The following is a 15,010-nucleotide window of genomic DNA, read 5'->3' as shown; positions in this document are numbered from 1 at the left end:
CATATGATACATCTCTTTCTCTGATTGACTTATTTCACTCAGCATAACACCCTCCAGTTCCATCCATGTCGTTGCAAATGGCAAGATCTCATTCCTTTTTATGGCTGCATAATATTCCATTGTGTATATATACCAAATCTTCTTTATCCATTCATCTGTCGATGGACATCTTGGCTCTTTCCCCAGTTTGGCTATTGTGGACATTGCTGCTATAAACATTGGGGTGCACGTACCCCTTCGGATCCCTACATTTGTATCTTTGGGGTAAATACCCAGTGGTGCAATTGCTGAATCGTATGGTAGCTCTATTTTCAACTGTTTGAGGAACCTCCATACTGTTTTCCAGAGTATTTGCACCAGCTTGCATTCCCACCAACAGTGTAGGAGGGTTCCCCTTTCTCCACATCCCTGCCAACATCTGTCGTTTCCTGACTTGTTAATTCTAGCCATTCTGACTGGTGTGAGGTGGTATCTCATTGAGGTTTTGATTTGGATTTCCCTGATGCCCAGTGATGTTGAACACTTTTTCATGTGTCTGTTGGCCATTTGGATGTCCTCTCTGGAAAAATGTCTGTTCATATCTTCTGCCCATTTCTTGATTGGATTATTTGTTCTTTGGGTGTTGAGTTTGATAAGTTCTTTATAGATTTTGGATACTAGCCCTTTATCTGATATGTCATTTGCAAATATTTTCTCCCATTCTGTCGGTTGTCTTTTGGTTTTGTGGACTGTTTCTTTTGCTGTGCAAAAGCTTTTTATCTTGATGAAATCCCAATAGTTCATTTTTGCCCTTGCTTCCCTTGCCTTTGGCGATGTTTCTAGGAAGAAGTGGCTGCGGCGGAGGTTGAAGAGGTTGCTGCCTGTGTTCTCCTTTAGGATTTTGATGGACTCCTGTCTCACATTTAGGTCTTTCAACCATTTGGAGTTTATTTTTGTGTGTGGTGTAAGGACATGGTCCAGTTTCATTCTTCTGCATGCGGCTGTCCAATTTTCCCAACACCATTTGTTGAAGAGACTGTCTTTATTCCATTGGACATTCTTTCCTGCTTTGTTGAAGATTAGTTGACCATAGAGTTAAGGGTCCATTTCTGGGCTCTCTATTCTGTTCCATTTATCTATGTGTCTGTTTTTGTGCCAGTACCATACTGTCTTGATGATGACAGCTTTGTAATAGAGCTGGAAGTCTGGAATTGTGATGCCACCAGCTTTGCTTTTCTTTTTCAATATTCCTCTGGCTATTTGGGCTCTCTTCTGGTTCCATACAAATTTTAGGATTATTTGTTCCATTTCTTTGAAAAAAGTGGATGGTATTTTGATGGGGATTGCATTGAATGTGTAGATTGCTCTAGGTAGCATTGCCATCTTCACAGTGTTGGTTCTTCCAATCCATGAGCATGGAACGTTTTTCCATTTCTTTGTGTCTTTTTCAATTTCTTTCATGAGTATTTTATAGTTTTCTGAGTCCAGATCCTTTGCCTCTATGGTTAAATTTATTCCTAGGTATCTTATGGTTTTGGGTGGAATTGTAAATGGGATTGACTCTTGATTTCTCTCTCTTCTGTCTTGTTGTTGGTGTATAGGAATGCCACTGATTTCTGTGCATTGATTTTATAGCCTGCTACTTGACTGAATTCCTGTATGAGTTCTAGCAGTTTTTTTTAATTTTTTTATTGTTATGTTAATCACCATATATTACATAATTTGTTTTGGTGTAGTGTTCCATGATTCATTGTTTGTTCATAACACCCAGTGCTCCATGCAGAATGTGCCCTCCTCAATACCCATCACCAGGCTAACCCATCCACCCACCCTCCTCCCCTCCAGAAACCTCAGTTTGTTTTTCAGAGTCCACCATCTCTCCTGGTTCGTCTCCCCCTCCGACTTACTCCCCTTCATTCTTCCTCTCCTGCTATCTTCTTTCTTTTTTCTTAGAATATGTTGCGTTATTTGTTTCAGAAGTACAGATCTGTGATTCAACAGTCTTACACAATTCACAGCGCTCACCGTAGCACATATCTTCCCCAATGTCTATCACCCAGCCACCCCAACCCTCCCAACCCCGACCACTCCAGCAACCCTCAGTTTGTTCCTGAGATTAAGAATTCCTCATATCAGTGAGGTCATATGATACATGTCTTTCTCTGATTGACTTATTTCACTCAGCATAACACCCTCCAGTTCCATCCACGTCGTTGCAAATGGCAAGATCTCATTCCTTTTGATGGCTGCATAATATTCCATTGTGTAGATATACCACTGCTTCTTTATCCATTCATCTGTCGATGGGCATCTTGGCTCTTTCCACAGTTTGGCTATTGTGGACATTGCTGCTATAAACATTGGGGTGCACGTACCCCTTCGGGTCCCTACATTTGTATCTTTGGGGTAAATACCCAGTAGTGCAATTGCTGGATCGAATGGTAGCTCTAATTTCAACTGTTTGAGGAACCTCCATACTGTTTTCCAGAGTGGTTGCCCCAGCTTGCATTCCCACCAACAGTGTAGGAGGGTTCCCCTTTCTCCACATCCCTGCCAACATCTGTCGTTCCCTGACTTGTTAATTCTAGCCATTCTGACGGGTGTGAGGTGGTATCTCACTGAGGTTTTGATTTGGATTTCCCTGATGCCGAGCGATGTTGAGCACTTTTTCATGTGCCTGTTGGCCATTTGGATGTCTTCTTTGGAAAAATGTCTGTTCATGTCTTCTGCCCATTTCTTGATTGGATTATTTGTTCTTTGGGTGTTGAGTTTGATAAGTTCTTTATAGATTTTGGATACTAGCCCTTTATCTGATATGTCATTTGCAAATATTTTCTCCCATTCTGTCGGTTGTCTTTTGGTTTTGTGGACTGTTTCTTCTGCTGTGCAAAAGCTTTTTATCTTGATGAAATCCCAATAGTTCATTTTTGCCCTGGCTTCCTGTGCCTTTGGTGATGTTTCTAGGAAGAAGTTGCTGCGGCTGAGGTCGAAGAGGTTGCTACCTGTGTTCTCCTTTAGGATTTCGATGGACTCCTGTCTCATGTTTAGGTCTTTCAACCATTTGGAGTCTATTTTTGTGTGTGGTGTAAGGAAATGGTCCAGTTTCATTCTTCTGCATGTGGCTGTCCAATTTTCCCAACACCATTTGTTGAAGAGACTCTCTTTTTTCCACTGGACATTCTTTCCTGCTTTGTCAAAGATGAGTTGACCATAGAGTTGAGGGTCCATTTCTGGCCTCTCTATTCTGTTCCATTGATCTATGTGTCTGTTTTTGTGCCAGTACCATACTGTCTTGATGATGACAGCTTTGTAATAGAGCTGGAAGTCTGGAATTGTGATGCCGCCAGCTTTGCTTTTCTTTTTCAATATTCCTCTGGCTATTCGGGGTCTCTTCTGGTTCCATACAAATTTTAGGATTATTTGTTCCATTTCTTTGAAAAAAGTGGATGGTATTTTGATGGGGATTGCATTGAATGTGTAGATTGCTCTAGGTAGCATTGACATCTTCACAATGTTGGTTCTCCCAATCCATGAGCATGGAACGTTTTTCCATTTCTTTGTGTCTTCCTCAATTTCTTTCCTGAGTATTTTATAGTTTTCTGAATACAGATCCTTTGCCTCTTTGGTTAAATTTATTCCTAGGTATCTTATAGTTTTGGGTGCAATTGTGAATGGGATCGACTCCTTGATTTGTCTCTCTTCTGTCTTGTTGTTGGTGTATAGGAATGCCACTGATTTCTGTGCACTGATTTTATATCCTGCTACTTGACTGAATTCCTGTATGAGTTCTAGCAGTTTTGGGGTGGAGTCTTTTGGGTTTTCCACATACACTATCATATCATCTGCAAAGAGTGAGAGTTGGACTTCCTCTTTGCCGATTTGGATGCCTTTGATTTCTTTTGTTGTCTGATTGCTGTGGCTAGGACTTCTAATACTATGTTGAATAGCAGTGGTGAGAGTGGACATCCCTGCCGCGTTCCTGACCTTAGGGGAAAAGCTCTCAGCTTTTCCCCATTGAGAATGATATTCGCTGTAGGTTTTTCGTAGATGGCTTTTATGATATTGAGGTATGTATCCTCTATCCCTATACTCTGAAGAGTTTGATCAAGAAAGGATGCTGTACTTTGTCAAATGCTTTTTCTGCATCTATTGAGAGGATCATATGATTCTTGTTCTTTCTTTTGTTAATGTATTGTATCACGTTGATTGATTTGCGGATGTTGAACCAGCCTTGCAGCCCAGGGATAAATCCCACTTGGTCGTGGTGAATAATCCTTTTAATGTACTGTTGGATCCTATTGGCTAGTATTTTGGTGAGAATTTTTGCATCTATGTTCATCAAGGATATTGGTCTGTAATTCTCCTTTTTGATGGGGTCTTTGTCTGGTTTTGGGATCAAGGTAATGGTGGCCTCATAAAATGAATTTGGAAGTTTTCCTTCCATTTCTATTTTTTGGAACAGTTTCAGGAGAATAGGTATTAATTCTTCTTTAAATGTCTGATTGAATTCCCCTGGGAAGCCATCTGGCCCTGGGATTTTCTTTCTTGGGAGATTTTTGATGACTGCTTCAATTTCCTTAGTGGTTATAGGTCTGTTCAGGTTTTCTATTTCTTCCTGGTTCAGTTTTGGTAGTTGATACATCTCTAGGAATGCACCCATTTCTTCCAGGTTATCTAATTTGCTGGCATAGAGTTGCTCATAATATGTTCTTAGAATTGTGTGTATTTCTTTGGTGTTGGTTGTGATCTCTCCTTTTCATTCATGATTTTGTTGATTTGGGTCATTTCTCTTTTCTTTTTGATCAGTCTGGCCAGGGGTTTATCAATCTTGTTAATTCTTTCAAAGAACCAGCTCCTAGTTTCGTTGATCTGTTCTACTGTTCTTTTGGTTTCTATTTCATTGATTTCTGCTCTGATCTTTATTATTTCTCTTCTCCTGCTGGGTTTAGGCTTTATTTGCTGTTCTTTCTCCAGCTCCTTTAGGTGTAGGGTTAGATTGTGTATTTGAGACCTTTCTTGTTTCTTGAGAAAGGTTTGTATTGCTATATACTTTCTTCTCAGGACTGCCTTTGCTGTATCCCAAAGATTTTGGACAGTTGTGTTTTCATTTTCATTGGTTTCCATGAATTTTTTTAATTCTTCTTTAATTTCCTGGTTGACCCATTCATTCTTTAGTAGGATGCTCTTTAGCCTCCATGTATTTGAGTTCTTTCCGACTTTCCTCTTGTGATTGAGTTCTAGTTTCAAAGAACTGTGGTCTGAAAATATGCAGGGAATGATCCCAATCTTTTGGTACTGGTTGAGACCTGATTTGTGACCTAGGATGTGATCAATTCTGGAGAATGTTCCATGGGCACTAGAGAAGAATGTGTGTTCCGTTGCTTTGGGATGGAATGTTTTGAATATGTCTGTGAAGTCCATTTGGTCCAGTGTGTCATTTAAAGTCTTTATTTCCTTGTTGATCTTTTGCTTAGATGATCTGTCCAATTCAGTCAGGGGGGTGTTAAAGTCCCCCACTATTATTGTATTGTTGTCAATGTTTTCCTTTGCTTTTGTTATTAATTGCCTTATATAATTGGCTGCTCCCATGTTCGGGGCATAGATATTTACAATTGTTAGATCTTCTTGTTGGATAGACCCTTTAAGTAAGATATAGTGTCCTTCTTCATCTCTTATTACAGTCTTTGTTTTAAAATCTAGTTTGTCTGATATAAGGATTGCCACCTCAGCTTTCTTTTGGTGTCCATTAGCATGGTAAATGGTTTTCCGCCCCCTCACTTTCAATCTGGGGGTGTCTTTGGGTCTAAAATGAGTCTCTTGCAGACAGCATATGGATGGGTCTTGTTTTTTAATCCAATCTGATAGCCTGTGTCTTTTTATTGGGGCATTGAGCCCATTTACATTCAGGGTAACTATTGAAAGGTATGAATTTAGTGCCATTGTATTGCCTGTAAGGTGACTGTTACTGTATGTTGTCTGTGTTCCTTTCTGATCTTTGCTGCTTTTAGGCTCTCTCTTTGCTTAGAGAACCCCTTTCAATATTTCTTGGAGGACTGGTTTCATGTTTGCAAATTCCTTTAGTTTTTGTTTGTTCTGGAAGCTTTTTATCTCTCCTTCTATTTTCAATGACAGCCTAGCTGGATATAGTATTCTTGGCTGCATATTTTTCTCGTTTACTGCTCTGAAGATATCTTGCCAGTCCTTTCTGGCCTGCCAGGTCTCTGTGGATAGGTCTGTTGCCAATCTAATGTTTCTACCATTGTAGGTTACATATCTCTTCTCCCGAGCTGCTTTCAGGATTTTCTTTTTGTCTCTGAGACTCGTAAGTTTTACTATTAGATGTCGGGGTGTTGACCTATTATTATTGATTTTGAGAGGGTTTCTCTGTGCCTCCTGGATTTTGATGCCTGTTTCCTTCCTCACATTAGGGAAGTTCTCTGCTATTATTTGCTCCAATATACCTTCTGCCCCTCTCTCTCTTTCTTCTTCTTCTGGGATCCCAATTATTCTAATGTTGTTTCGTCTTATCGAATCACTTATCTCTCGAATTCTGCCCTCGTGATCCTGTAGTTGTTTCTCTCTCTTTTTCTCAGCCTCTTTACTTTCCATCATTTGGTCTTCTATATCACTGATTCTCTCTTCTGCCTCATTTATCCTAGCAGTTAGTGCCCCCATTTTTGATTGCACCTCATCAATAGCCTTTTTGATTTCGACTTGGTTAGATTTTAGTTCTTTTATTTCTCCAGAAAGGGTTTCTCTAATAACTTCCACGCTTTTTGCAAGCCCAGCTAGTATCTTTAAAGTCATGATTCTGAACTCTAGGTCCGACATCGTACTAAAGTCCGTATTGAGTAGGTCCCTGGCTGACGGTACTACCTCTTGTTCTTTTTGCTGAGGTGATTTTTTTCGTCTTGTCATTTTGTCCAGAGGAGAATAGATGAATGAGAGATCAAAATGCTAACAGGTTTACAACGTCCCCAGCAAATATACTGTATACAAATCAGAAAAGTCCTGAAACCAGGGGAAAAGAAAGGGAAAGAAAGAAAAAATAAAGAGAAAAAATAAAGAAAAAAAAAGAAAAACAAAAACAGAACAATACAAAAAAAGCAGAATGTGATCAAATATGATCAGGCTAGTGCATAGATCAGTGCCACACACTAGATTTTGGGCGTATTTTGGTCTGTTAGAAAAAAGTGCCTCCTAAAATTTTAAAGGAAGAAAGACATATATGTACAAAATAAGGGTTGATACAATGAAGGGATGGAAGATGACTGTAAAGATGAAAATTATAAAAGATTTTATAAAAGGACTTGATAAGATAAGAAGTTGTTTGAAAAAAGAAAGAAGATTTAAAAAAAAAAAGAAAAAAGGGAGAGAATGTGATCAGGCAGGAGACTAGAACAGAACCATACACTAGTGATTTAGGGTGTATTTTTATCTGTTAGAAGAGACTGTATCTCAAAATTTTAAAGAGAGAACAACTTATATATATATGCCAAAAATAAGGGTAACTACTATGAAGGGATAAAATATGACTCTAAAAATGAAAAATAATGTTTTTTTTTAAAAAAAATTGATAAGATGTTGGTTGAAAAAGGGAAAAAGAAAAAGAAAAAAAAAAACAGTTAACAAAAATTAACTTTGATGAACTAATGAATCATGGTAAAAAAAAAGCCATGAATTCTATGTGCAGTATTCCCCTAGAGCTGGAGTTCTCCCGTTCTCCTTGATCGGTAAACTTGGTCTTGGCTTGCTGGCTGTTCGTGCTGATCTTCTGGGGGAGGGGCCTGTTGCTGTGGTTTCCAAATGTCTTTGCCGGAGGCGGAATTGCCCCGCCCTTGTTGGTCCGGGCTAAGCAAGCTGCTCGGGTTTGCTCTCAGGAGCTTTTGTTCCCTGCAAGCTCTCCGTACAGCCTTGGAGGACCAGGGCAAAAATGGTGGCCTCCCAATCTCCACCCAGAGGAGCTGAGAACTCGGGGCCCCGCTCCTCAGTGCGCCCCCAGAGAAAAGCAGTCAATCACTCCCATCTCCCTGGTTTCCGGCCGCACTCCGTGCTCACCCGGCCTGTGACCGAGCGTTTGTATCTCTGGCACCCGACCCCGTGTGGAGTCTCCAAACCCAGCAGATCCCTGCGGTGCGTTCCCGCGCCGCTCCTCCCTGGGAAGGAAGGGGAGTCTCCCCGGATCTGCCGCCTGTTGGGTCCCTGCTGGAGGAGCAGTGGCCCGACTCGGCCGTGGATCACAGTCTATGGCAACCCCAAGCTGAGAGCCCGCGCCTCAGCTCCGTCTCTGCAGCCGGCTTCCCCGCTCTGATCCCTGGGAGCTCTGGCGCACTCAGGCTGTCCCGGTCTTTCTGTGACCCCAAGGGTCCTGAGACCCCACTGTCCCGCGAGGGTTCCACCTCTGCTTAGCCACTGGAGCGACGTCCCTCAGTGGAGCTGACTTCTAAAAGTTCCGATTTTGTGCTCCGCGGCTCTAGCACTTGCCAGAAGCGGCCGGTGGAGGCCCCTCCCCCGCCGTCTATCCTCCCGAATATCGCCTCGGATTCACTTCTCCGCACGTCCTACCTTCCAGTAAGTGGTCGCTTCTCTGTTCAGAGAGTTGTTTCTACTCTCCTCTTTGATCTCCTGTTGAGTTCGTAGGTGTTCAGAATGGTTTGATCCCTATTCAGCTGAATTCCTGAGACCAGACAAAATCCAGGTCTCCTACTCCTCCGCCATCTTGCTCCGCCCGAGTTCTAGCAGTTTTGAGGTGGAGTCCTTTGGGTTTTCCACATACAGTATCATATCATCTGCAAAGAGTGAGAGTTTGACTTCTTCTTTGCCAATTTGGATGCCTTTGATTTCTTTTTGTTGTCTGATTGCTGTGGCTAGGACTTCTAATACTATGTTGAATAGCAGTGGTGATAGTGGACATCCCTGCCGTGTTCCTGACCTTAGGAAAAGCTGAGAGCTTTTCCCCATTGAGAATGATATTCACTGTAGGTTTTTCATAGATGGCTTTTAGGATATTGAGGTATGTATCCTCTATCCCTATACTCTGGAGTTTTGATCAAGAAAGGATGCTGTACTTTGTCAAATGCTTTTTCTGCATCTATTGAGAGGATCATATGGTTCTTGTTCTTTCTTTTATTCATGTATTGTATCACATTGATTGATTTGCGGATGTTGAACCAAACTTGCAACCCAGGGATAAATCCCACGTGATCATGGTGAATAATCCTTTTAATGTACTGTTGCATCCTATTGGCTAGTATTTTGGTGAGAATTTTTGCATCCATGTTCATCAAGGATATTGGTCTGTAATTCTCCTTTTTGATGGGGTCTTTGTCTGGTTTTGGGATCAAGGTAATGGTGGCCTCATAAAATGAGTTTGGAAGTTTTCCTTCCATTTCTATTTTTTTGGAACAGTTTCAGGAGAATAGGTATTAATTCTTCTTTAAATGTCTGATAGAATTCCCCTGGGAAGCCATGTGGCCCTGGGCTTTTGTTTCTTGGGAGATTTTTGATGACTGCTTCAATTTCCTTAGTGGTTATAGGTCTGTTCAGGTTTTCTATTTCTTCCTGGTTCAGTTTTGGTAGTTGATACATCTCTAGGAATGCACCCATTTCTTCCAGGTTATCTAATTTGCTGGCATAGAGTTGCTCATAATATGTTCTTATAATTGTTTGTATTTCTTTGGTGTTGGTTTTGATCTCTCCTCTTTCATTCATGATTTTGTTGATTTGGGTCATTTCTCTTTTCTTTTTGATCAGTCTGGCCAGGGGTTTATCAATCTTGTTAATTCTTTCAAAGAACCAGCTCCTAGGTTTGTTGATCTGTTCTACTGTTCTTTTGGTTTCTATTTCATTGATTTCTGCTCTGATCTTTATTATTTCTCTTCTCCTGCTGGGTTTAGGCTTTCTTTGCTGTTTTTTCTCTAGCTCCTTTAGGTGTAGGGTTAGGTTGTGTATTTGAGACCTTGTTCTTGAGAAAGGATTGTATTGCTATATACTTTCCTCTTAGGACTGCCTTTGCTGTATCCCAAAGATTTTGGACAGTTGTGTTTTCATTTTCATTGGTTTCCATGAATTTTTTTAATTCTTCTTTAATTTCCTGGTTGACCCATTCATTCTTTAGTAGGATGCTCTTTAGCCTCCATGTATTTGAGTTCTTTCCGACTTTCCTCTTGTGATTGAGTTCTAGTTTCAAAGAACTGTGGTCTGAAAATATGCAGGGAATGATCCCAATCTTTTGGTACCGGTTGAGACCTGATTTGTGACCTAGGATGTGATCAATTCTGGAGAATGTTCCATGGGCACTAGAGAAGAATGTGTATTCTGTTGCTTTGAGATGGAGTGTTCTGAATATGTCTGTGAAGTCCATTTGGTCCAGTGTTTCATTTAAAGTCTTTATTTCCTTGTTGATCTTTTGCTTAGATGATCTGTCCATTTCAGTCAGGGGGGTGTTAAAGTCCCCCACTATTATTGTATTGTTGTCAATGTGTTTCTTTGCTTTTGTTATTAATTGCCTTATATAATTGGCTGCTCCCATGTTCGGGGCATAGATATTTACAATTGTTAAATCTTCTTGTTGGATAGACCCTTTAAGTAAGATATAGTGTCCTTCTTCATCTCTTATTACAGTCTTTGTTTTAAAATCTAGTTTGTCTGATATAAGGATTGCCACCTCAGCTTTCTTTTGGTGTCCATTAGCATGGTAAATGGTTTTCCACCCCCTCACTTTCAATCTGGGGGTGCCTTTGGGTCTAAAATGAGTCTCTTGCAGACAGCATATGGATGGGTCTTGTTTTTTAATCCAATCTGATAGCCTGTGTCTTTTGATTGGGGCATTGAGCCCATTTACATTCAGGGTAACTATTGAAAGATAGGAATTTAGTGCCATTGTATTGCCTGTAAGGTGACTGTGACTGTATGTTGTCTGTGTTCCTTTCTGATCTTTGCTGCTTTTAGGCTCTCTCTTTGCTTAGAGGACCCCTTTCAATATTTCTTTTAGGGCTCGTTTTGTGTTTGCAAATTCCTTTAGTTTTTGTTTGTCCTGGAAGCTTTTTACCTCTCCTTCTATTTTCAATGACAGCCTTGCTGGATATAGTATTCTTGGCTGCATATTTTTCTCGTTTGGTGCTCTAAAGATATCATGCCAGTCCTTTCTGGCCTGCCAGGTCTCTGTGGATAGGTCTGTTGCCAATCTAATGTTTCTACCATTGTAGGTTACATATCTCTTCTCCCGAGCTGCTTTCAGGATTTTCTCTTTGTCTCTGAGACTCGTAAGTTTTACTATTAGATGTCGGGGTGTTGACCTATTTTTATTGATTTTGAGAGGGGTTCTCTGTGCCTCCTGGATTTTGATGCCTGTTTCCTTCCCCACATTAGGGAAGTTCTCTGCTATAATTTGCTCCAATATACCTTCTGCCCCTCTCTCTCTTTCTTCTTCTTCTGGGATCCCAATTATTCTAATGTTGTTTCGTTTTATGGTGTCACTTATCTCTCAAATTCTGCCCTCGTGATCCTGTAGTTGTTTCTCTCTCTTTTTCTCAGCCTCTTTATTTTCCATCATTTGGTCTTCTATATCACTGATTCTCTCTTCTGCCTCATTTCTCCTAACAGTTAGTGCCCCCATTTTTGATTGCACCTCATTAATAGCCTTTTTAATTTCATCTTGGTTAGATTTTAGTTCTTTTATTTCTCCAGAAAGGGTTTCTCTAATAACTTCCACGCTTTTTTCAAGCCCAGCTAGTATCTTTAAAGTCATGATTCTGAACTCTAGGTCCGACATCATACTAATGTCCGTATTGAGTAGGTCCCTGGCAGACGGTACTACCTCTTGTTCTTTTTGCTGAGGTGATTTTTTTCGTCTTGTCATTTTGTCCAGAGGAGAACAGATAAATGAGAGAAGAAAATGCTAACAGGTTAACAACGTCCCCAGCAAATACACTCTATACAAATCAGAAAAGACCTGAAACCAGGGGAAAAGAAAGGGAAAGAAAGAAAAAAGAAAGAGAAAAAAAAGAAAAAGAAAAAGATAAAAACAAACAAAAACAGAAGAAAACAAAAAAAACCAGAATATGATCAAATATGATCAAGCTAGTGCATAGATCAGTGCCACACATTAGATTTTGGGTGTATTTTGGTCTGTTAGAAGAAAGTGCCTCCTAAAATTTTAAAGGAAGAAAGACTTATATATGTACAAAATAAGGGTTGATACAATGAAGGGATGGAAGATGACTGTAAAGATGAAACTTTAAAAAGTTTTTATAAACGGAATTGATAAGAAGTTGTTTGAAAGAAGAAAGAAGAAGATTTAAAAAAAAGAAAAAAGAAAAGAAAAAAAATGGGAGAGACTGTGATCAGGCAGGAGACTAGAACAAAGCCATACACTAGTGATTTAGGGTATATTTTGATCTATTAGAAGAAACTGTATATCAAAATTTTAAAGAGAGAACAACCTATATATGTATGCCAAAAATAAGGCTAACTACTATGAAGGGATAAAATATGACTCTAAAAATGAAAAATAACAAATTTTTTTTATAAAAGGGATTGATAGGATGTTGGTTGAAAAAGGGAAAAAGAAAAATTCAAACCCCCCCCCAAAAACAGTTAAAAAAAATTAACTTTGAAAAACTAATGAATTATGGTAAAAAAGCCATGAATTCTATGTGCAGTATTCCCCTAGCGCTGGAGTTCTCCCGTTCTCCTTGATCGGTAAACTTGGTCTTGGCTTGCTGGCTGTTCGTGCTGATCTTCTGGGGGAGGGGCCTCTTGCCGTGTTTCCCAAATGTCTTTGCCGGAGGCGGAATTGCCCCGCCCTTGTCCGTCCGGGCTAAGCAAGCTGCTTGGGTTTGCTCTCAGGAGCTTTTGTTCCCTGAAGCTCTCGGTACAGCTTTGGAGGACCAGGGTGAAAATGGCCTCCCACTCTCTGCCGGGAGGAGCTGAGAACTCGGGGCCCCGCTCCTCAGTGCGCCCCCAGAGAAAAGCAGTCAATCACTCCCATCTCCCTGGTTTCCGGCCGCACTCCGTGCTCACCCGACCTGTGACCGAGCGTTTCTATCTCTGGCACCTGACCCCGTGTGGAGTCTCCAAACCCAGCGGATCCCTGCGGTGCGCTCCTGCGCCGCTCCTCCTGGGGGAGGAAGGGGAGTCTCTCCGGATCTGCCGCTTGTTGAGTTCCTGCTGGAGGCACAGTGGCCCGACTGTGCCACAGATTAGGGTTTATGGCAACCCCGAGCTGAGAGCCCACGCCTCGGCTCCGTCTCTGCAGCCGGCTTCCCCGCTCCGATACCTGGGAGCTCTGGCGCACTCAGGCACCCCCGGTCTTTCTGTGACCCCGAGGGTCCTGAAACTACACTGTCCCGTGAGGGTTCCACCCCCTGCTTAGCCACTGGAGCGACATCCCTCAGCGGAGCCGACTTCTAAAAGTTCCGATTTTGTGCTCCGCGGCTCTAGCACTTGCCAGAAGCGGCCGACGGAGGCCCCCTCTCCCGCCGTCTATTCTCCCGAATATCGCCTCGGATTCACTTCTCCGCACGTCCTACCTTCCAGTAAGTGGTCGCTTCTCTGTTCAGAGAGTTGTTGCTGCTCTCTTCTTTGGTCTCCTGTTGAGTTCGTAGGTGTTCAGAATGGTTTGATCCCTATTCAGCTGAATTCCTGAGACCAGATGAAATCCAGGTCTCCTACTCCTCCGCCATCTTGCTCTGCCCCCCCAATCTTTATTCTTAACAGCAAAAAACAAAACAAAACAACAAAAACCCAAACCAAACCAAAACAAAAAACACGTGGAAACAATGTAAATGAGTAGCTGAAGGAATAAACTGTGGTCTATTCACACAGTGAAATACTACCTTGTAATAGAACAGGATGAACTGCTGATGTATGCAACAACATACAAGATTTTCACAAATATTATGTTGAGTGTAAGAAGCCAGACACAAAACAGCACAGACTATGATTTCATTAATTGGAAGCTCAAGAAAAGGTAAGAGCAGGAAAACTATAGTGTTTGAAATTAGAAGAATGGGGGCGCCTGGATGGCTTAGTTCGTTAAGTGTCTGACTTCATGTGAGCTCAGATCATGATCTCAGGATTGTGAGATTGAGCCCCTCATCCAGCTCCATGCTCAGCAGGGAGTCTGCTTGGGATCCTCTTTCTCTCTCCCTCTGCATCCCCTCTAAAATCAGTAAATAAATCTTTAAAAAAAGGAATTAGAAGGATGGTTGTCTCTGGGGTAATTCCCTGAAAAGGGTTATAATGGAAATATTCTATATCTTGATTAGGATGTTAGTTAATTGGGTATGCACATTTCTCAAAACCCACATAACTGTATAGTATTTTAGATCTGTGCATTTCACCATAAGCAAATCTTATCTTAGCTAAAAAAAATGAATGGGAGAGGCTTCCATTTTCAACAATGGCAGCTGGGAAATTCAGGTCAACACCCCTGCTGAAAACAACTAAAGATGCTGAGTAAAATATTTTAAAAAATCTTTAAAGTATCAAAGGTCTGATAAAATAGGCAAAACTTCAAGGGAAATCCAAATCCAGAGACAAGAGGGACCCGCACACAGTATTTCCTCTTGCCCTGAGGGCTTTTGGCAATTCTGCCAAATGTGGGCTTGGATTTTGGTGACCTCACAGGATAAGGATGACAGTAGTCCAGCTTGGGGTCTACCCTAGTGGAGGGGTCTACTACACCTTCCTCCATTAAGCTCGTGCCCCCCAAAGGGCAATACCCTGATGGTGAGAGTGAACTAGAAGTAAATCCAAAGCCATAACTACTCCCGTAGGACCATGGGGAAGATTGCCTTGGCACTGAGCAATAATGTTAAAAGTGTCTGTCTTTGAACCATGACAGATGATGGACTCTGAAAAACAGACTGAGGGTTCTAGAGGGGAGGCGGGTGGGAGGATGGGTTAGCCTGGTGATGGGTATTAAGGAGGGCACGTTCTGCATGGAGCACTGGGTGTTATATGCAAACAATGAATCATGGAACACTACATCAAAAACGAATGATGTAATGTATGGTGATTAACATAA

Source organism: Zalophus californianus, chromosome 7 (assembly GCF_009762305.2).
Source record: "Zalophus californianus isolate mZalCal1 chromosome 7, mZalCal1.pri.v2, whole genome shotgun sequence".
NCBI classification, from domain to species: Eukaryota; Metazoa; Chordata; class Mammalia; order Carnivora; family Otariidae; genus Zalophus; species Zalophus californianus.
This window is presented reverse-complemented; position numbering follows the sequence as displayed.